This window comes from Ambystoma mexicanum, chromosome 8 (assembly GCF_040938575.1).
Source record: "Ambystoma mexicanum isolate Mex_15411 chromosome 8, UKY_AmexF1_1, whole genome shotgun sequence".
NCBI classification, from domain to species: Eukaryota; Metazoa; Chordata; class Amphibia; order Caudata; family Ambystomatidae; genus Ambystoma; species Ambystoma mexicanum.
In genome coordinates, this window is record NC_090929.1 from 1,140,526,267 (window position 1) to 1,140,548,594 (window position 22,328).

The window sequence follows — 22,328 nt, forward strand, 5'->3', positions numbered from 1 at the left end:
TTTTCTGTTCTTATTGTTGAAGAAGTAGACGGGTAGGCGTGTATACCTTTCGGGCAAAAATGTGTTGCCTAAAAGAGCGTGGCAAAGGAATGAGCCAGACAGAAGTTGACCAAGTGCTGAACTGTGGTTCTAACATCAACTCATGTTGACTTATAACATTTGAAGAATTGTGAAAGTTTGCTGAAGAACAATTACAATTCTTTTTTAAACCAAAATTGCAGTAAAGCATCCTGACAAAGACATGTGTTGTTACTACAAAGCTGCAACCTGTTCTTACTCTAAGAAGAGGCAGAATAGTTTATTTTATTTATTTCTGAAGCCAAAAGTTGTGACAACTATCCTTACAAAGACAAATGTTGTTGCTTACTTGGAGAAGACAAATGTTAGACAGTTCTTATTCCAGGAGGAGTGGGAACTTGTGATTATTTGAGACACTTTATTGAAGCAACAGAACTTTATGTATCAAAACTTAAGAACTATATTGGAACTTTGTGCTAAACCAGATGTCGTTGTTTCCTTTGAACTGTGGAGAAAACCCCTTGTTCAGATCTGGGTGAAGGGAAACTCATCCAGGTTATGAGAAGAGACATTGATCATATTGTGAATCAGATCTTACGTTATTTTGAATTGAATTCCCATTAATTTCCTTATTGCTTTATTTGTTGTAGAAGTATGAGTGTCAGATATCCTTTTGTTAGAGTGTTTCCTTTAGTTTATTTTAGGCAGGGAAATCCTTGTCAGAGTAAGGATAGTGAGGTTTTAATCCAACCGGTTTATTTTATAAAATGGCTAAAGTTGAAAACTCTTTACAAAGTTTTCCGCCTCGCATTTATGACCCCTCACATTATGGCAAGTATTTGCTATGGCTACAAAAAAACGGTGCTGTAATGTACATCCCTTAAATGTAATCACCTGCCTGCCCTAATCTCTAAATGATTATGCAATATTCTCATCAGTCTGACAAGCAATGGCACATCCATTTATGTAAAGAAAGGTAAGAAGTAGGGACAAATAAGCATTGGCAAAGAGTAGCAGCTTCAGCTTGTGGGAGGCCTGAGATAGGAGTATACACTGGAACAACTATTTGAATAAATGTAATGTGTTTCCGTACATAAGGTGCATTTTAAATGGCTTTATGTAGCTTTATATCACGTGACGTAATGTAAAAACAGCAGGAATAATTTCCTTTTAGAAAATGTAATTAACTAATGCAAAAGAGTTTATGTTTTATGCAGCCATCTTTCAAGAAGAACATGCAGACTTATACACATTATGCTTTAGAATTCTGTGAGGTTAATAGACCGAAAATGCATTATAAGTTATACTGATGGAGTTAAATTTGGTGATAGGCCTACACATTATTAAAATGCCATTACCAGTAACAATTATACAAACATGTTTTCCTTTTTACATGTAACCTCAAAATTGTGAATTTTGTTGAACCCTGGTTAAACCTAAGATGTTTGTATCCAGGGCACAGATTTTAACACAAGGAATACAAATATCAGCCTCCTGTAAAACAGACCTCATCATGAATCAATGACTATGCCATTAAAAGAGGTGAATAGGGACCAACTGTGTGTACTGTGAAGAATCAGGGCTATTCGTCCCTTCTCCCCAGATGAGAGCCACCCCCTTTGAGGCTAGAGATGTGAAGCCGCTAAGTAAGACTGTCCCTAGTGGTCTGGGCAAGTGTGAACTCACTGGGTGTGACTCCTCTCTTGTGGACAAGGACTCCCATCTCTACGAGGAAATCCCAGTCCAGACCGCCTACATGGGAATCAGAAAGACTAGTTAACTCTGGCTTTGACTCACTGAAAAGTGACCTTTGTTCAATCTCTTTAGCTTCAAGTAATGCTGGATCTCGCCTGAATGCCACATCCGTAGAAGGAAGCACCATTTTGTTTTTGATGACATACATCAAAACACAAGGAACTTTGAATCGGGCAAAAACTATTATGCAGGGAGGAGGAAGATACCTATGCAGAGGTGTGAGGGGTCCCAAATGTGAGGCGGACAACTTTGTGAAGGATTTCCAAAAAATGCCATTATATTAAATTAGAAGGTTGGATAAACGCCTCACTATCCCTACCCTGATGAGGATTTCCCTGCCTAAAATACACTAAAGGGAACATTCTAACAAAGGATATCTGTCCCTCAGACCTATACATACTATAAATAAATGAAGTAAAACATGGCCTTTCAAAGGCACCAAAATAGCTATAACTGAGTTTGTAATGGAATTGTCTCTCCTTGTTCTGGTGAATTCCCCTTCTCCAGATTTAAGCCGAATTATCTCCACAGTTCCAAAAAGAAATAACAAATTCCTAATTTGCAACAAAGTTCCAACACAGTTCTTTGCAACTTCAACTTGTCAACAGAACATTCCAATACTCCACTGATTCAACAAAGAAAACAGAAGTTCCTTTCTCTTCTTCTTTTCTCAGTTCATCAATAGCAACAATAATTGTCTTCGTCAGGATGATTTGCCACAACTGAAGAGTTCTAAAGAAATAAGACTCCTTTACAGCAGCTTGAAACAGTTCTTTCTTAAGCACCACAAGCAAAATAAACTGTCTATGTCAGGATCACTTTATAGCACTTCATCAACTTCTACCTGGTTTACTTCCACGCAAGACCTACTACCTCAATTCACACCTTGTTTACTCCCATGCCAGGCCTACGCCTCAAAATGTTTGCCATCCGGGAACACTCCCTTGGCCAAACAGCGTTTCACAACAGCAAATGCTTGTGTGGTTAAGATCAACTGACAAGAGGTTCACAACAGCTTCACAATATTCATCATTTTACAACTTCAAACTTTTAACAACTCTCCTTCTGAATAACCTCTTCCAGAAGGGCAGTCTTTTTGCCACTCTTGTTTCCACACTACACAAGTAACCAAATACTGACAAGGGTATGATCTTTTCCTGCTCCTCCCTTGGCTTTTGCAATGGGGGTTTATACCAGCTTTTGCTATATGTGTTACAAAGTATGGGCAACAGGTTTCACAACTTATGAACCTGTCCCTAGCCCCCTTTGTCCTTTGGCATTATTTGTTGGATTCGATTTGCCTTGATTTTAGTCTCTCTTGGTTTGGGCAATGGTTGCATGTATTAGTTCCTAATTGTACAAACACACACGCTTACAGTTACAGTCTTTTGGTTTTGTCAAATACAGCTTTCGCTGCTTTTGAATAGTTTGCTTTTCAAAATCACTTTTTTTAAAACTCTATTTATTAGCATTTTGCAGCAACAACAACGCCATACAGAAGTACATAAAACAAGAATAGCAAAAGAAAAAACCATGGCCAACACAGTGGCATTAGTGGGCTCTCCCCAATCTCTTTGTATGCTCATGCATCCCAACTCTAACACAACTCTAACACAATAGCTCTTGAGGTTAAGCATTTCGGCCAACTACCTTTTACTAGTAAGGTACACTTTCTCCACCTTTCGGCCTCGGCTTGATATGCTAAATAGAGTTTATATAGGTCCCAGGGGAGAATACCGGGCATACTCATTTCGTATCTGAGAAGAAGCAATGAGCTAATGTACATAAAGACCCCAGTTATCTCTGGGCTTAGCCTGTGGATATGTCACCCTGCCAAATTCCATCTCCATTTCCTTGAATTAAAAAATATCTGCACACCACTGTTCCATTTTCTGGGGTTGGGTCCCGCCCCAAACCATCGCCACCTGCCTCTTGGCCAGAACCAGTAGTAGCCCGACCAGTCTACTTACCCCTTTTGCGATCTGATCTGTATGTCCCAGCAGTGCAGTAAGCAGATTCAAGTCCACTCTGTCCCCCACTATCACACTCAGAGCTGCAAAAACCCTTTCCCAAAACAGCAGAATTGCTCGCCAGCTCCACTCCAGATGGAGAAAGTCAGCCGGGGCTGTGCCACACCTATGTAATGAAGTTGGTGTGTAGTAATATTGATGCAGATATTTAAAATGGATCAGTTTAAATTTGGAATTTAGGGCCACTCCCCTCGTTCCCCTGCAGCAGTAATACCATGTCTCATCTAATATTACACATCCCAGTGAGCTCTCCCATTTGCTCCGGGAGGGAGATGCACCCCCTCGCTTAGCAGCCATGCACATAACATACAAGGTAGATATCACCCTGCCCTTTTGAGCATTTTGTGTAGTATTGGGGCTATTTCCGGTTCTTGGGGGAAAACTTCAGGAAAAATTGTTTCAGTGAGTTTCTCAGCCAGACGTATAAGAACATATCGAGAGGTGTGAGATCCCCCCTACCTCGCATTGCTTCCTATGTTAGGAACTGCCCGTTTGGGAACAGGTCCTGAAAGCAGGTTATATTAGTCCGCTGAATGCATGTTACGTAGTGCCTTTCGTTGGTCAGTAGAATCCTTGAGTAACTGGAAGGTTCGGGGAGTAGATAACCTCCCCTTTGGCTTTTTTCTGTATGCAAACCGACGCTCTGCAGGTAAGCTCTACCATGTTGCACTCCCTCTCTGCGTCTGTACACCAATATAGCACTAGCTGGTTAAGATAGTTGTTCACCTCCTGTTGGGATACCTGTACCTGAGTGGTGTACAATCGACCATAATATATACAGAATTCCTGAACAATATCAACATCCCCAAATCGCTCAACCCCTTGCTCATTTTTAACCGATGTGACCCAACCGCTAGAAGTGTCTATTCTCTCAGCTCACGCCAATAATCTTCCTGGGCGCTGTCCTTCCCCATACTGCTGCACTTCGGCTTTCGCCTTCAGAAATATCACTTCCCTGACTGCTAACTCCCTAAACACTTGCAGCTGTTCCTTAATCTTGGCTTCTTCAGTGAATGTGGGTGTAGGTGCTGTTGACTGCAATTGTCGAATGTGAGCCTCAGACTCCACTAGTTGTCTATGGATTTGCTTTAGAACCACAGCTGCTTTCGAGATACAATCCCCTCTGATAATACATTTAAAGCTCTCCCATAGTATCGCATGGGACTCTACTGATCCCTCATTAAGCTAAATAAAATCCTTGGTCAAGTCATCGTGGAACACCCCATCCGACAGAACTGCACTCTTGAATACCCATGGCGGTCTCCCACCCTCTCGACCAGGAACGTCCAGAGTCAACAGCACCGGGGCATGATCTGACAGTGGGCATGCTAGGATGGACACCTAAGAGACCCTTCCCACAAATGAGTCAGAAACCAAGAAATAGTCCAGCCAGGAGGCTGAGTTATAGACGGATGAGTGAAACGTGTACCCTGCACTCCCAGAATGCCTAATCCTCTAAATGTCATCTACTTCCCATGCCAAGCACATATCCTGCGATTTACATGTCACCTTGGGTGATGAATTATAGGCTCCCGCTGTCCTATCCCAGTCAGGGTCCATGATTGAATTAAAGTCCCCTGCCCAAATTATCTCCCCAGGTACATCTTCCCCAGTTGGTGGCCCATCCACCCCAGGGTCTCTACCGTGTCTTGGTTGGGCCCATAGTAATTTATTATAGTGGCAAGTCGACCCTGTATAGTGCCGTACACCAAGAGGCCTCTCCCTTCCTGTTTGACCAGAGAGTTCAGGCAGAACCCTAATGAGGCGTGCAGAAGAATATATACTCCACTAGACTATGAGGAGTAGAAGTAGCGATGATATCCCCAGTTCTTCCCAAATTTCGATTCAAAAATCACTTTCATAACTACTTTCACTCATATGTGAGTGCTGCTTACTTTATGAACGCCTGCCTTGAACACGCAAGTGGGTAAGGAGCACTCCAGGGCCACTACAAGTCTGTGAACTTACTGGGTAAGACATGTCCATCCGATCCGCATGCTGCTCGCAGGACTTCTGCTTCTGTGGCTTCTTGCAACCCGGCAAACTGCTTCTCCTGGTGCACCGCCATCCATGTCACCTGCAACCGCAGCTTCTTTTGCTCCAGATGCCCTCTGGTGCATGCCAGCCGCCGAAGACAGAGCAGGTCCTCGGAGGACAAGATTCTCTCTGGCACGCTTCCTGCTGCAACCTCTGCACTTCAGTCTTCTATAGACATAGACCCTCTTCTCCCTCTTCCTCCGTCCTCCAGCTTATTTATCTGCTGCCTGCATGAATCAACAGCTTCCTACTCACTCTGCTTCTTTCTCATGGCCTGCACTGGAGGGGGTCCTTTTAAGCCTCTCTGTCTCCATCAGGTGTTGGTTGTTTCTATTACCGATCTGACCACTCCTGCAGCATTGTACCTTTTTAACCTTCTTCTTCGTCCCAGTACTTTTGGAATTATAGTACTTGAAGTGCCTAGTGGCAAAATTTGTTTTTCTTACGTCTTCTATTTTACAATAAGCCATCAGAAGGTTGGGATCTCTGGGAAAGTTCAACAAGGGGATTTCCCATTCCTGCTGACATGCTGCCCCCACGTGATCCTCCCACAGAACACCACTCTCAGGGTCGGTATTAGAAAGCATCTAGAGCGTGCCTGGTCATCCAATGGAAGTCCTCACACCTCCCAGTTAAAAAAGAATGGATTCATATTGCCAGAAATATCCACACAATGGAAAAAATCACGGCAGCCCTCCATGATAAGGCGACGCTACACGAAGAAATACGGTGCGACTTTGTCAATCAGTATATAGGAAATGAATAACAAACGAGCCGAAAAACAACGACCCGCGAAAGCAACATCCCCGAACGAGAACGGAACAACTCCGGACACGCTCCAAGAAACCTAGCCTGCCACGAAAACCTAAGCACAAATGAAGCACAGGAGAACAAAGTCCCACTCTATGTTAAGCATGAACTAAACTCTTGCCGACAAACTGGTAGAATCTGAAACGCCATCAGGGGGAGGGAGGGAATTCAACACCCAAACCCAGAAAGGCTGGGGAGGACAATAATAGTCGAATGTAAGTCAACCACCCAATCGAAGTGCCAAATTGATGCACCAATGTGAATTTAACTTGCATGTAACTGTTTGCACTTCCCATGTGATATAAAACCAATAAAACTTAAATAAAAAAAATTAAAAAAATAAGCATCTGCCTTTCCCTGGCCACATGAGAAGGGTCCCAGGCCAGGTTTTCTGGGGGAATCATTACTGATTCATTACAGAGGCGAGCCTCTGATGAGAAGACGTCCTGGAGGGGCAGAGTCACGCTAGACCGTGGAGCCAGTTGTAGCATGGAGAGCAAGCAATTCGCTAGCCAGGCGCCAGAAGTCTGGTGTCCTGACCAACTGAGAAGCCCAGGTCTTTATGGAAAAGCAAATGCCTCATCTGTTTCTGTGACCACAAGGAAGCCGTGGGTGGCCTGGGGCCCGGTAACCAACATTAAGACCAGAATGCAGAGGAGGGCCTGGATCCCCAAGCTCTGCATGAGAAGTGCATTAGCCGTCAAGACGAGCAGCGGAAGGTAAGGGAACGCCACTGAGAGGTAGGAATGGTGATAACCAAGGATTGGAAAGCTGACAAGGTTACACGATTATCAAGAGACAAATCAATGTGTCATTCATGGCATTGATCCGTCCCCCTCCTCTATACCATAGGAACTAAAGGAACGCTTAATTTATGGTATCTGTCCCCTCTCTGATGCCAAACCACAAGTACGAGAGACGGTATTCACGATCGAGGAAGAGATGAATCTGCAAGCTCTAGCAGACATGGACATGCTGTAACCAAAGATGACGAAAGCAAGTGACATCACTGCCAGAACTGACACACGTTGACGCATTAGACATGAAGAAGACATGCACTCAACACAAAAATACACAAACACTAGGTCGACTGCATTTAGATAAGAAGAATGTTACCTGCATTCTCTAGACACTAGAAAACATATAATTAATGTATACGCTGCAAAGCAGGATGCATAAGAATACACATACAGCGTGCTTAATGCTGAGATGCCACAGTAACAAGTGGCCATTTTGGATAAAATGGATGGTGCAGCCACGTTCTAATGAATGGGAAGCATCGAAGAAGCCTTGAAGCTGCAGGAAGAATAGACTTCCTGAATCAGCTGAAAGCACAGATCCAACCAGACCAGACAGTAGCTCCACAACCCCTCCCAAGTTTACAGTAGAAAAGGGAGGGTTGGACTAGCAAAGATGAGAACAGAAAATAACAATTGCCAAGCATAAGGCACATTTATATTAGAATAAGTAAAGAAACAAACGGCCCTTGAAGTTCAGGTGCTCATTAAGGCTTAATATTGGAAGAAAAGTAGCTCAAACAAGTCTTCAATGGACAGCAAGGGTAAAGGCACCCGCATTAAAACAGGCTAAAATCCTAGTAAGAGACAAGCAGAATAATTCAGAATGTGGTCTCCTCACATGTGACTTAAAGTTGGAGAACAGGGGCTGTTCATTAGGTCCAGACATAGATCGACTAAGGCCTTCACTCTCCTCAAATTCTCAGAACAACGATACAAAGACAAAGCCCAGTTCAAAGTTAAAAGTCCTGGCTCATAGTCTTGGAAATCAGAGATGGTGTGCTATAATTAGGAGAAGTAGCATCTTGATGCCGCTTCCCCTACCATTATTGTTGCTCATGTGCTGATGACATGCCAAGTAGCTAAGGTTGGCAAAGCCAATGCCAACAATCTCTGTCCTCAAACAATGCTGTTTTGCAACTGTTGCATTAACCAATCATGTTGCGAAGAGATGCCATGTATTCACCATGATCAATTTAGAGGTTGTCTCTGGTGGAGCCATTTGATAGCGCATGACCAATGAGAAGACTAACCCATATATATTAAATACACAGATGGTTGCCCTCAACAATTGCACCTTCCTGTAGATTTGTTTGACTAAGATCGTAGTGCAATGTCAGTTGCGACGTAACCTGTGTTTTTAAACTGCTGTCGAGCTCGAAGATGATGACAGCGTGGATATTTTCATGTTCGTTGCTGTCCCTATTTTATATGGTTGTTAATAAAAACAGGTCTTTGTCAATTATCTTGATTCTTCCACTTTTGTGCACAGGATTTCCCGGCCTGTCTGCTCTGCTAAGGGCTGCGACTTCCCCCAGACCATTACACAAGCCTGATAAACTAGAGCGGGCAGATGCCCTATTTAAATCAAGTTGCAACAAGGCTCTCAGAAGGCCAGAGGGCTTCGAAGAGCTATGAAAAACTGAAAGACAGAGAGAAAGTAAGCCTGTCAGAGGGCCAGTGGACTTTGGGAGATTAGAGAACCACAAAGTTTGATAAAGAGCAATATAGAGGAAGAAATCCGGAGGGTTTCCAGCATCTAGTCGAATTTGTGGAAATTATATGAAAAAAACCTTATTTGTCCTGAGGGAGAGGAAACCAAATGGAAGATATTAAAATTTGATAAACAGAACTTGCAGACAGGTTGTGAACTGTGGTATCAAACATTGACAAACGTTTAAATACAAGGAAAAGAGATCCAAGGAATTGGGCCGAAGAATTTCTCCAGCCTCCTTCTTTTTGTTTATTTTTTCCTAAGTGGTAGGGCAAGTTAGCTTACTAGGATTTAGACTTTGGACTATTTGTTTTTAGGAACTCCCCTCATAGCAGTAGGGTTAGTAGGCGTTTTCTTTATTTTGAATAAAACCCTTAACATGGCACATAGTAGTCTGAGTCCTTCCTCTGATTCACCACATATTGTGTCAGTAATCGGATGTCAGCCAGCTGATATAAGCTGGGGACCCCTAATATTTACAAAGTTAACTTTGAAGGCCAAAGCCCCATCTCAATCAACTCCCCAATCCATTGGGTGTGATGTGTATAGTGTACAAAATATTTTCATCCTGCCCCATGAAAGATGATTAACACCAGTATGTCTAAGACTTTCCCTTCCACCGGGAACCTACATCAGACAAGCAACTAAGGCTAGACTCACCTGGTGACATGCATTAGAGGTTGCAGCAGTCGTGGCAGATCCTGATTATCCGTCAGAGGTAAAAGTGATCGTATATAATCATGGACTACAACCGTCTGGTTAAGGAAGGGGGAGACCGTAGCACAAGGGATCGTCAAAAACGCCCTCACACCAGCACCCCGAGCGGTGTACACCTTAGTAGAAACAGAGAGAGGGTTGATGGGATTTGGAGATGCCGACCTTGTTAGAGAGGAGGCAGCTGTAAGGGAGTGTGAGGACGTGACCCCATTCCCCGATCTGGACTTCACCCAAAGGAATGATTCAGGCCTAATGGAGGCCTTTGGGTGGGTAACCTTGGAAGAAGTGCGGCATAGCCGAGCTGGTCATTCTTTTTTCTAAAGAAAGGGCTATTGTATTAAGACGTGGGAAGGATGGACTGCAGGGAACACACCTTGTGACTCCCCGTAGCCATCGATGAATCGTGTAGGAACTGGCCCATTCCCATCTAACGACCACCCATCAGGGGACAGGGAAAACACAGAGGCAGGTGATAGCCCGTTTCTACTGGTCCGGAATGTTCACAGATGTAAAAAATATGTCTCTATTTGAAGATTTGCCAAGGAACTACCCTTACTCCCATTCCCAGACCCTGCTACAACCCCTTCCCATCATCAAAGTCCCTTTTTCCTGTATAGTGATGGACATAGTTGGCCTGCTAGAAACATCGAAGCTGAGGAAAAAGTTCATATGCGTGATTGTTGGTTATGATACTCGATATCCCGAAGCATTTCCCCTCAGAGACAATATGAGCAAACAGATACTTAAACACCTATTTTCCTTCCTGTCACAAGTCGGATTCCCAAAGGAAATCCTTACAGATCAAGGTACAACTTTTTTGTCTAATATTATGCAGGACGTAGATGAAATATTACATATTTAGAACCTACTTACCTCTGTGTATAACCCAAAGACAGATGACCTTGTGGAAAGGTTTAACCAAAGCTTTAAAAGAATACTGCACAAGCTAGTAGAGCGTGATGGTAAAACTTGGGTTGTTATGATTCCCTGGGCTCTGTTAGCAGTTAGGAAAACCCTTCAGACATCTCTAGGGTATTCTCCTTTTGAATTATTATACGGGTAAGAACCTCCAGACGTACTGGTTATGTTAAAAGAGAGCTGGGAAGAGAAAGAGGAGACCATCCTCCCCATTTTCCAAACAGTCAAGAAGCTGAAATTTAATGTGGCTGCTGATATGGAAAACAGCACTTACGTAGTGCCCAACAACATTAAAAGATCCTACATGATAAACAAGCGGTAACCCGATCTTTTACTGTTGGGGAATCTGTCTTCATTCTCCTTCAAACATCTGAGAACAAACTGATCTCTAAATGGTACGGTCCCTATAATATTCTTGAGAGAAAGGGTCCTCTGACTTATGTAGTGGCCCAACCTGATAGACACCAGAAGATGCACATATATCATGTCAACTTGCGGGAAGGGAACTGCCGTCTGCAGCTGTCTCCCCCTCCACCCACCCCAAGCCAGAAACAAGCTTGTGTGCTGTGTAGGGGTGTCACGGTATTCGTTTTATGACGGTACGATAACCTTCTTGCCAAATGACGGTATATCATGGTTATCGCGGTATAGCAGGTGGAGTTAAGTGATCTTAACAAATATTTTCTAAAAGGTCATAAATTGAAAGATGTATCATCACAAACAAAACCAAGCACCCAGGGCCAGAATTGGGCTTTTCAACATACTTTCCACTGAAATGCCTTGCTTCCACCAAACACAAACACACACGTGGAGAGGAGGGGGTGGGGTGGAGGCCTGCTGCAACTGGCAAAGCAAACTGAATAGCTTTTCTTAAGTGGTCATTTAGGCTTTTTGCTTCCCCAGTGGCTACTGGTGAAGATGAACACATCAATGGAGGCTGATGGTAGTATACGCTTGTGCACACACACACACACACTCTTTATGTTACAGCCTTTAGTTTACTTGAGGGCCAAAAGGTTTTCAGTAATCACTGACATGTTACCCTTTGGTATGGCAGCAGGGAATACCCACAGAGATGAGTGAATTTCGCAGTGTGACTTATTATATGTAAATTCAATGTTAGAACCAGGGAAATCCCCCATTGTCATATGTTTAGAGAACATCATCCATTATAAATATATAAACCCCAAAGCCGCCACCCCAAAGTAAACCCTTTTCCTTCTTGGCACTGTATCTATTCTTCCTATTGCTAACATATTGATTTTGTGTAAGGCACGTGTGGTTTATGGAATGGCATTAAAAACTGCTCCAACTGAAACTACTTGGCAGACGGCACATCCAACAGTGCAAAACCAAGACTGCGCAGCAATTGCTTACTGCAGCCTTTCCAAATCAGATTGAAAAGCACACTTAACGGTATGAACGGTATAACGGTATAAACAATGTGACGGTTATTATTGTTCAATTAAGTGGTTCACGGTATCTTTAACGGTATACCGTTATACCGTTACATCCCTAGTGCTGTGTGGCCCCACCCCTGGATCATTGCAACAAGAGGAAGCAGAAGGGCGCTTTGAAACACAATTGCTTGATGCACAACAAATGAATAAATAAATAAAGGGGGGTATTTAATCTCCAGTCACTGACCCTTGTGGGAAAGCCTGCTGTGGGAAAGGGCACTGCTGTCTGTGGCTGTCCGCCCCCCTAATCTTGAAACAATGTGGTGTGCTGGTGCTGGTATGGCCACATGCCCCTGGATCATTGTAGCAAGAGGAAGGGGAGGTATTTAATCTCCAGCCACTGGCCTTGTGGCAAAGCCGTTGGGGGAAAGGGAGCTTTTGTCTGTGAGTGACTGGCTGGCGCAGGCGAGCATAAAGTAAGGGAAAGCAGTGTCTGGAGAGGCTGTCCCATACCTACAGTTATGTGAATGGACTCTTGTGTCCTGTCCATCTTGCCACTGAGTAGGAGTGTTTTCAGTTGAAGCTACTATATATTCTATTGTTTGCTGCATTGTGTGACATTTGATGTGTAAGTTTAATGCCCTTTTAAGTGTGCGGGAGAATTGTCATTTCTTATTGGATTTTCTGTATTTCGTGCCAGCTTCTTCTCCACCTCTCTGCTTTTGTACTGCCAACTGCTCCTCTTCCTGAGCGCAGGATTTGAGGCATAGCAGTTTAACGCTGGACTCATTCCAGACAGAAAGTGACTGCACTGTGACAATTAGGGTTGCACAGGTAAAGTGGCTGAGGTCAGAGGCATGACAGATTAGGGCAGCACCTTAAGCCAGTCGGTTGTGACTCCAGCCCTCCTCAGAGCCATTAAAGTTGTTTGTATTGCTTTGCTGAGAACCACTGTGAGGTTATTCATTATAACGCTGTTTGATTGATTGGGGTATCAGTTTTTTAATTTAGTAAATCATTGCCTAATTGTGATTTGCATTAATGTTTTTCATCACGTTTGTACAATGAGAGTCTTTTAATAGTTTTTAGTCATTGATTTTATTACTTGATCTTTGTAAGCCTTATGTTTAGCTTTTCATGTTTAAATCTGTTTAATCATTTTAATCTTTGTTTTAGCTGGTTCAATTTATATTTGTATGGTATAGCTTAGTTTACAACAGCCGTCATGGTCAAGCACAAGGCTAAAGAGGACCAGTCGGCTGTTCGACCAAAGCCTAACAACAATGCTGGAAAAAAGAAGGGCAGTAGTTCTCTATCCATATTGGACTCCTATTTACAACAGATGGCAAGGAAAACAAAAGAGTGCATCTTAGTCACTGAGAAGCCTATCGTGGCTGCATCACATAGCAGGGCCAATCAGGCAAATCGTGCCCTAGGAGTTCCATCTCTACTACCACAAGTTTTAGATGCAGATTTGTCATCTGCAGGGAATAAATAAAGGGGAATGAAAATTTGGGTAATTTGGGCAGCGAAGACAGTCTAGTCAAGGCTACTCCTCTGGCACAGCTCCCAGTGCCATTGGAGAAGGAGAACATGTCCATTTCCCAGAGCACAATTTCTGAGCATAGTGCTACCTCGGTGAGCAGCGAGGTTAAGTTCTTGGAGTTTTTAGAGGAAATGCTGGATAGAAAGTTTTGCCCATCTTTAGAGTCCATACAATCTTTTAAGCAAACATTTATGAATTCTGTAACTATAATGGACAAGACTGTGATGGATATTACGAAGGAGCTCTCATAGTTAAAACTCCATATATTAGGGCACTCCAATGTTTCTGCACGCATATCTTTGGTACGAAGAGGTAATAATCCCATTTTGGCTGATAAGAAACACCTCAGGGTTGAAGTTGATCTTAATCGTTCTAATAGGGTAGATTCAATAGAGAGGGGTGACCAAACTGCAGAGTTCGAAATTGAGATTGGATGAGCAGGAGCTAAAACGAGCTCCTGTGCGTCAGGCATCACACTGTAGGCAGGGGCTACTGCAGGGTAACCTGTAGCTACCAGAGATGCTCCTTTAACCTTTTGTCCCATCTTGTATAAACCATTGTGTTTGAATGTATATTTGATGTGTTCTAATTCTTCGTTATTATCATTCTCAAATACTCAAAGTTAATGTCACATTTACATGTTTGGAAGGCACAATTTGGCCTTAGGAGCCAAAAGTAGTTCCTGGTAGCTGTTGGTTTCAAGCTAACCAGACTCTAGTATGCTAGAAGAGGAGGTAAATAGCACCCAGCTCCCCTCAATTTCGAACCCTGCAACTGCAAGCAGCTAAAACCCTGAACTGCTGGGAGAGCAAGCTGTAATTGATCTTTCTCCAGCGGCAGCACCACTAGTGGGGGTCATAATTGATATACCAGCATTAAGGAGACAGCAAAGGGAAGCTACTGTGTCGTTGATCAATCAAGTAAGTCACGGATGACTAGGCATCTTCAGGGGCCCAAAATTAAACCGTACTCAATTTTCATGGCTAGAAGAATGAGTTGGGTGGGTCAGACAAACAAAACTGTGAAGGGAGATTGCGTGGTGGTATTGTTTGCCTTACCATCATAGTTACATTATTTATCTAACTTTAACCTTTCGAGAGGCTTTCTTGTAATGGTTAAGTTCACAATACTACGTCTCTGCCTTTGTATCCCCCAAAATAGGATAATGAGATGAGAAGTGCACCTACTGAGGCCCTCTCTTGTTATAAGGGAGAAGAGGCGAGTAAAGCCCTGAGTGAGAATCTTGCGAATAAATCCACTTAGTGGACAACTGCTGTAGGAAATGCTTGCCGAACTAATAAGGTTCCGGCAAGCTTGAATAGGCCTTAGGGGTCTGGGCAAGTGGGACCTCACTGTGAGTGACTCCCCTCTTGGGGACAAGGACTCCCATTCATACAAGGAACTCCCGGTCCAGAAAACATTATCTGTGTACATAGTCATCAGAAAGACTGCAGTTAACTCTGGCTTTGACTCACCGAATAGAGACATTTCTTCAATTTCTTTGGCTTCAGGTAATGCTGGGTCCGGCCTGAATGCCACAGTCAAAGAAGAACACACCCCTTTTGTTTGGATTTACGTGGATAAAACCACAAGAAACATTGAAACAAAGAGAAACTTCTACGCAGGGAAGAGGAATAGGCCTACGCAGAGGCGAGACTCTGACGAGAAGACGTCCTGGAGGGGCAGAGCCAGCTAGACCGTGGAGCCAGTGGTAGCGTGGAGCGTGGGGGAACTGCTAGCCAGATGCTGGAATGCTGACGTCCTGACCGACTGAGATGCCAAGGTCAGGAAAGAGACAGAGGTGGGAAAGCAACTGTAACATCTGGTTGCATGACCACAAGGAAGCCGCTGTGGGCCTGGTGCCTGGTAACTGACACTAAAACCAGAGTTCAGAGGAGAGACCAGATCCCTGAGCTCCGCATGAGAAGTGCATTAACTGTTGAGATGAGCAGCGGAAGGAAGGTGAGCGCTCCGAAGAGATAACACCATTGAGAGGTACGAACTGTGATAAGCAAGGCTGGGAAAGCTGGCAAGCTTACGGGAGCCTGATAACTCCAAGCAGGCAAATGCCCTATTTAAATCAAGTTGCAACAAGACTATCAGAAGGCCAGAGGGCTTCGTAGAGCCCTGAGAAACTGAAAGACTTGAATATTCGAGGCTGCAATAGCCACTAGGGTTCGAGGAGTTGGGAAAACCTGAACAGGCAGAGTCTCCACAGAGACCGAGAGAAAATAAGCCTGTCAGAGGACCAGTGGACTTTGGGAATCCAAGAACCGTGAAGTGTGATAAAGAGAACTATAGAGAAAGAGAACCTGAAGGGTTTCATGCATCTAGTCAAATTTGGGGAAAATAGAAGAAAATAAACTTGTTTTTTCTGAGAAAGAGGAAACCCCATGGAAGATATTAACATTTGACAGACACTACAGAAAGGTTGTGAACTGTGCTATAGAACATTGACAAACTTTTAAATACAAGGAAAAGAGATCTAAGTGATTAGGCCAGGCAGAAGCCGAAAACATTTCTCCGGCCTCCTTTTTGTTAAGTTTTTCCAAAGTGGTAGGGCCAGTTAGCTCACTAGGATTTGGATTCAGGGCTATTTATCATCGGACTTTGACGAGCACCCTTAGTTTTAATAGGCAGGGAATTTCCCTCATAGCAATAGAGCAAGATAGGCATTTTATAAAGACCCTTGACATGGCACATGTCTGAGTCTTTCTTCCGGTCCACAACAGTACCTAGAAAAAAGGCATTATTGGAAAATAAAATAAAAATAAACTATGTTAATTCCAAATTGTGGACTTCCATAGGCCTATTTGTTATGTATTAGAAAAAAAACTTTCCAGCCTTGAATAAAGAAGTGTTCCCTTGGCAACCGCTAGTTTTGGCTGTAAAACAAAGTAAACTAAATGTGCACTTCGAAGTGATTGTGCTAGGTTGTCAGCATGAGTTTATCCCAAAACTGTGTGGCTGCTACACAGATGCAATTTAAGTAAAAAAAGAGGTTTGGAAAAGTTACTCAAATGCGCCAACCTTATTCAAAAAATATGTTCAAAGGTGAGTCAGTTCAATTTTGTTTTTATTTTGCACAATAGATTAAAGAACATTCAAACAAAAATTGTTCCAATTTTGTGTTTCCTTCACAACATTTCAATCCTTAATGAAACTTGATATTAGGTGTTAGCTCCACACCTATAGTTAAGGAGGAAGTGTATTTGCTAAAAGAAAGAAAAAAACAAAATTTCATTTAGAATAATGCTAAATTACACATGTTAAATTTTGCAGTTAATTTTTCCATACACAAAAAAATGCATTTTTTTATTTTTTTATATAATGACTCGCCATTCTTGTGATTTTAGCATATGTCCAGCTAACTTTAACAGGCTCAAAATTGATGAACAAGTAAGCTTGATAGTTATTTATTTTTTCAGGGTTTGCCTCATCCCAATTTTTGGGTAAAGTTCAGTATTATAACTGGAGGGAGGAAGGTGAAAAGAAACAACAAGAAAGTATTTCTTGTTAGTGCACTTGGAGAAAGGGTCACAGTTTAAATACTAATTTTCTGACACTACTTTGTTCTACAGAAATAATACTTTTACCTTGTTTCTTGTTTTGCGATCCTTTGCCATGATAAGCATCCGAGTAAAAGGATGACTTACCTTGGCTAATTCCTGCTATTTATGCCACGATTGTGCCGTGATGACGTCATCACGCCACGTCCACGTGATTTAACGTGACGTGATGATGTCATCACACACGTTTTTAGGTGCTGGCGGCCATTTTAGATAGGTAAAACTACCTCTTAACTCGAACCTTCCTAAGAGTTGATAGTGTTTTAGGAATACTTATTTATTTTTGAATATTATTGTTTGTTGGTCATTCAACTAAGAATTATTCTGGTGTTATTCTGTTTTTAGTTCTACATAGATAGGTTATATATGAGCTCATTTTGTTTTTTTATTTTTTATTTGCTAATTATTTAAATTTTATGGTATGCTCATGCAAACATGATTTGTGGGCTGATTCCGAATTCTCATTTGATCATTGGGTAATACAATTTTTAGATCATGTGTATTAAGCAAATCAATTCTAATTGTAACATACATGTATGGAAAATAAACAGGTAATGAAAACCTTATAAACAAACAAAATATATAAATAGATATTTGAAAGCCAGTTATACATTTCCGTGTCACAATTTAAACCTGTGACACAGGTATCGATGATACAAATCCATTTTCATTCATTTTTTCGTAATACATCTTCCTTATTTCCTCCTCTCAGAGATAGAGTCTCTTTCTCCAGGCCAAAAATTCTCAAATTGAAGATGTCAAAATCTGGGTGATTCGTGATGATATGTACTGAGATGGGGGATCTTAGATCTTTATTTCTGATTGCACTTATATGTTCAAACATTCTTTTTAATTTTCGTATAGTACTCCCTATGTATAGCTTCCTGCAGGTGCATTCTATCCCGTAGATAACAAAAGTAGAGTTACAGTTAATTATTTGATTAATGTGTTTAGTTTTTCCATTCAGCAGTTCAATTTCCTTTTTGCCTTGTTTTATGAACGGACATAATTTGCAATGCCCACATTTGAAAGTTCCTTTATTTGCCATTTGAAAAAAGATTTTCCTCTCATTGGGTAATGGACTCAGAAAGCTTGGGCTGATCACATTCTTAATAGTCGGTGCTCTTCTGAAGCAAATATTTGGATGATTGTCCAGATGTTTTTGCAGACTTGAGTCTGTGAGAAGAATATTCCAGTGATTCTTGAGTATTTGTTTGATCCTACTGGCTTCGGTACTGTATGTGGTGAGGAAAGAAGTTTTTGGACTCATTTTGGTTTGTCTTTCAAAAGAGAGTCCCTTGATAAAAGTTCTGCCTTGATAGTTGCTTTTTTGATGATTTTTGTTCCATAGCCTCTCTGTATGAATTTTTGATGAGTTTGTCGAAGATTATCTTGAAAGGTAGAGACAGTGCTGCAATTTCATTTAATTCTGAGAATCTCCCCATATGGAATACTATGAACATTGTGTTTAGGATGATGAGATGTTGCATAGAGAAGACTATTTCCAGCTGTAGGTTTTGTGAATAACTTTGTTTGGATTTGTGCGTTTTCAACAAAAAGTTCAAGGTCCAAAAATTCTATATTTGTGGCACTGGCTGATTTCGTGAATGACAAATTAAAAGAGTTATTGTTGAGATGAGTTACATAGTTGTCTAGATCTTTTATGTTGCCTTCCCAAATTAATAAAATGTCATCTATGAAACTACCCGAATGTTTGATGTTTTTGTGAAAAAGTGGATGTTTCCAAGCATGTTGCAACTAAAAAAAAAACATAAAAAGGTTTGCGTAGGCAGGGGCAAATTTTGACCCCATTGCAGTTCGTTGGAGTTCTTTAAAGTAGGTATTGTCAAAGATGAATATATTATTGTGCAAACAAAAATGGAGCATTTCAATTATCATTTTGTTTTGCTCAAGAAATGAAACAGATCTTGTTTTGAGAAAAAACGTTGTGCTTTCCAGGCCTTTTTGGTGTTGTATACTTGTATATAGTTGTACTACATCCAATGTGACAAAGTGGTAATTGAGTTCCCATGGTATTAGATTTAACTGCTGAATGATGTGTTTTGAATCTTTGACCAATTAAGCTAAGTTTGCTGCCAACGGTTGTAGATGAGAGTCAATGTATTGTGAAGTTTTCTCTGTTATTGAGCCAATGCCATTTATGATAGATCGAAGTGGTGGAAAATCTTTATAAGTTTTATGAACTTTAGGCAAAACATATATTGTTGCCATGATAGAATTTTTGCAAATCAAACTCTGATATTCCTTATCACCTAATAGGTCTTGTTCATGCCAGGTTTTGATCTTATCATTCCAGAGAATTTCCAAGTCAGGAATAGGATCATTAGTTAGCTTCTCATAACATTCCATTACATTAAGTTGTTTAGATCCTTCTCTGAAATAGTCAATTCTGTTAAATAGGACAATTTTTCCTCCTTTGTCTGTTGCTTTGGTTATTATCGTTTTATCTTTAGACAAATCATTAATTGCCTGTTTTTCTTCTTTTGTTAGGTTATATGTTGTCTTCGTGTGTTTTTTATTTAGATAATTCTTCCGTATGTTATTGCTGACTGCCTTATGAAATACATCAATTACATTTTCTGAAGATAAGATTGGCACAAATGTCGATTTCGTTTTTAGGCTGGTTTCTTCCATTAGATCTGTTAAGATACCTTGTTCTTCTAGGAATCTTCCTTGGTGTAATATTGTTCCTCTTCAATATTCAATAAGTCCACAGTATCATCGACCATCTTTTTTGTGAGTTGTGACGGAGTAATTGTTTGACAGATAGTTTTTTTGAAAGTTGTTTCCTCAAAATGTTTTTTCAACTTTAATTTCCTGCAAAATGTATACAGGTCTAATTGTAGCTGAAAATAATCTCCTTTATACGTTGGACTAAAAGAGAGTCCTTTGCTTAAAGCTGTAGTTAGTGCTGGTGTAACTTCATATTTTGATAAATTTATAATGAGGTTCACCTTCTCTTCCCTTGTCTTTGTGCTCTTGTTTCTACTCCTTGATTTATTTCTCCTTGTTTTGCTTCCTCCTCCACTACCTCTATGGTGTTTTGGTGAGAGGTATTTTGAGATCTTTGTTGTTTTGGCGGTCCGCGATACATTGGGTTGCTTATTCGCGAATTGATCCTGTGTCTTTGTACTTCCTCCAATAAAGGACATATCTTAGTTTTAGGAACTTGATTATTCTCTGTTGTGATGTCAAACAAAATGAAAATTGAAATGCTACATTTTTGTTTGCACAGTAATATATTCATCTTTGACAATACCATCTTTAAACAACTCCAAGGAACTGCAATGAGGTCGAAATTTGCCCCTGCCTACGCAAAACTTTTTATGGGTTTTTTTGAGTTGCAACATGCTTGGATACATCCACTTTTTCACAAAAACATAACATTTTGGGGTCATCTCATAGATGACATTTTATCAATTTGGGAAGGCAACATGAAAGGTCTGGACAACTATGTAACTCATCTCAACAATAACTCTTTTAATTTGTCATTCACAAAATCAGCCAGTGCCACAAATATAGAATTTTTGGACCTTGAACTTTTTGTTGAAAACGCACAATCCAAACAAAGTTATTCACAAAACCTACAGCTGGAAATAGTCTTCTCTATGCAACATCTCATCATCCTAAACACACTGTTCATAGTATTCCATATGGAGAGATTCTCAGAATTAAAAGAAATTGCAGCACGGTCTCTACCTTTCAAGATAATCTTTGACAAACTCATCAAAAATGCATACAGACAGGCTATGGAACAAAAATCATCAAAAAAGCAACTATCAAGGCAGAACTTGTATCAAGGGACTCTCTTTTGAAAGACAAACCAAAATCAGCAAAAATGAGTCCAAAAACTTCTTTCCTCACCACATACAGTACGGAAGCCAGTAGGATCAAACAAATACTCAAGAATCACTGGAATATTCTTCTCACAGACTCAAGTCTGCAAAAACATCTGGACAATCATCCAAATATTTGCTTCAGAAGAGCACCGACTATTAAGAATTTGATCAGCCCAAGCTTTCTGAGTCCATTACCCAATGAGAGGAAAATCTTTTTTCAAATGGCAAATAAAGGAACTTTCAAATGTGGGCATTGCAAATGATGTCCGTTCATAAAACAAGGCAAAAAGGAAATTGAACTACCGAATGGAAAAACGAAACACATTAATCAAATGATTAACTGTAACTCTACTTGTGTTATCTATGGGATGCACCTGCAGGAAGCTATACATAGGGAGTACTATAAAAAAATTAAAAATAAGAATGTTTGAACATATAAGAGCAATCAGAAATAAAGATCTAAGATCCCCCATCTCAGTACATATCATCACGAATCACCCAGATTTTGACATCTCCAATTTGAGAATGTTTGGCCTGGAGAAAGTGACTCTATCTCCGAGAGTAGGAAATAAGGAAGATTTATTACGAAAAAATAAATGCAAATGGATTTGTAACATGGATACCTGTGTCACAGGTTTAAATTGTGACACGGAAATGTATAACTGGCTTTAAATATCTATTTATATTTTTTTGTTTGTTTATAAGGTTGTCATTACCTGTTTATTTTCTATACATGTATGTTACAATTAGAATTGATTTGCTTAATACACATGATCTAAAAATTGTATTACCCAATGATCAAATGAGAATTCGAAATCAGCCCACAAATCATGTTTGCATGAGCATACAATAAAATTTAAATAATTAGCTAATAAAAAATAAAAAACAAAATGAGCTCATATATAACCTATCTATGTAGAACTAAAAACAGAATAACACCAGAATAATTCTTAGTTGAATGACCAACAAACAATAACATTCAAAAATAAATAAGTATTCCTAAAACACGATCAACTCTTAGGAAGGTTCGAGGTAAGAGGTAGTTTTACCAATCTAAAATGGCCGCCGGCACGTAAAAATGTGCGCGATGACGTCATCATGTCACGTTAAATCACGTGGACGTGGCGTGATGACGTCATCACGGCACGATCGCGGCA

General features: G+C 40.9%; 1 protein-coding gene across 4 annotated transcripts in view; it reads right to left on the reverse strand.

Annotated features, from left to right (window-relative positions):
* ZNF365 (zinc finger protein 365) overlaps window positions 1-22,328 on the reverse strand; it is a 563,327-nt gene that overhangs the window by 471,084 nt on the left and 69,915 nt on the right. The window lies entirely within an intron of this gene.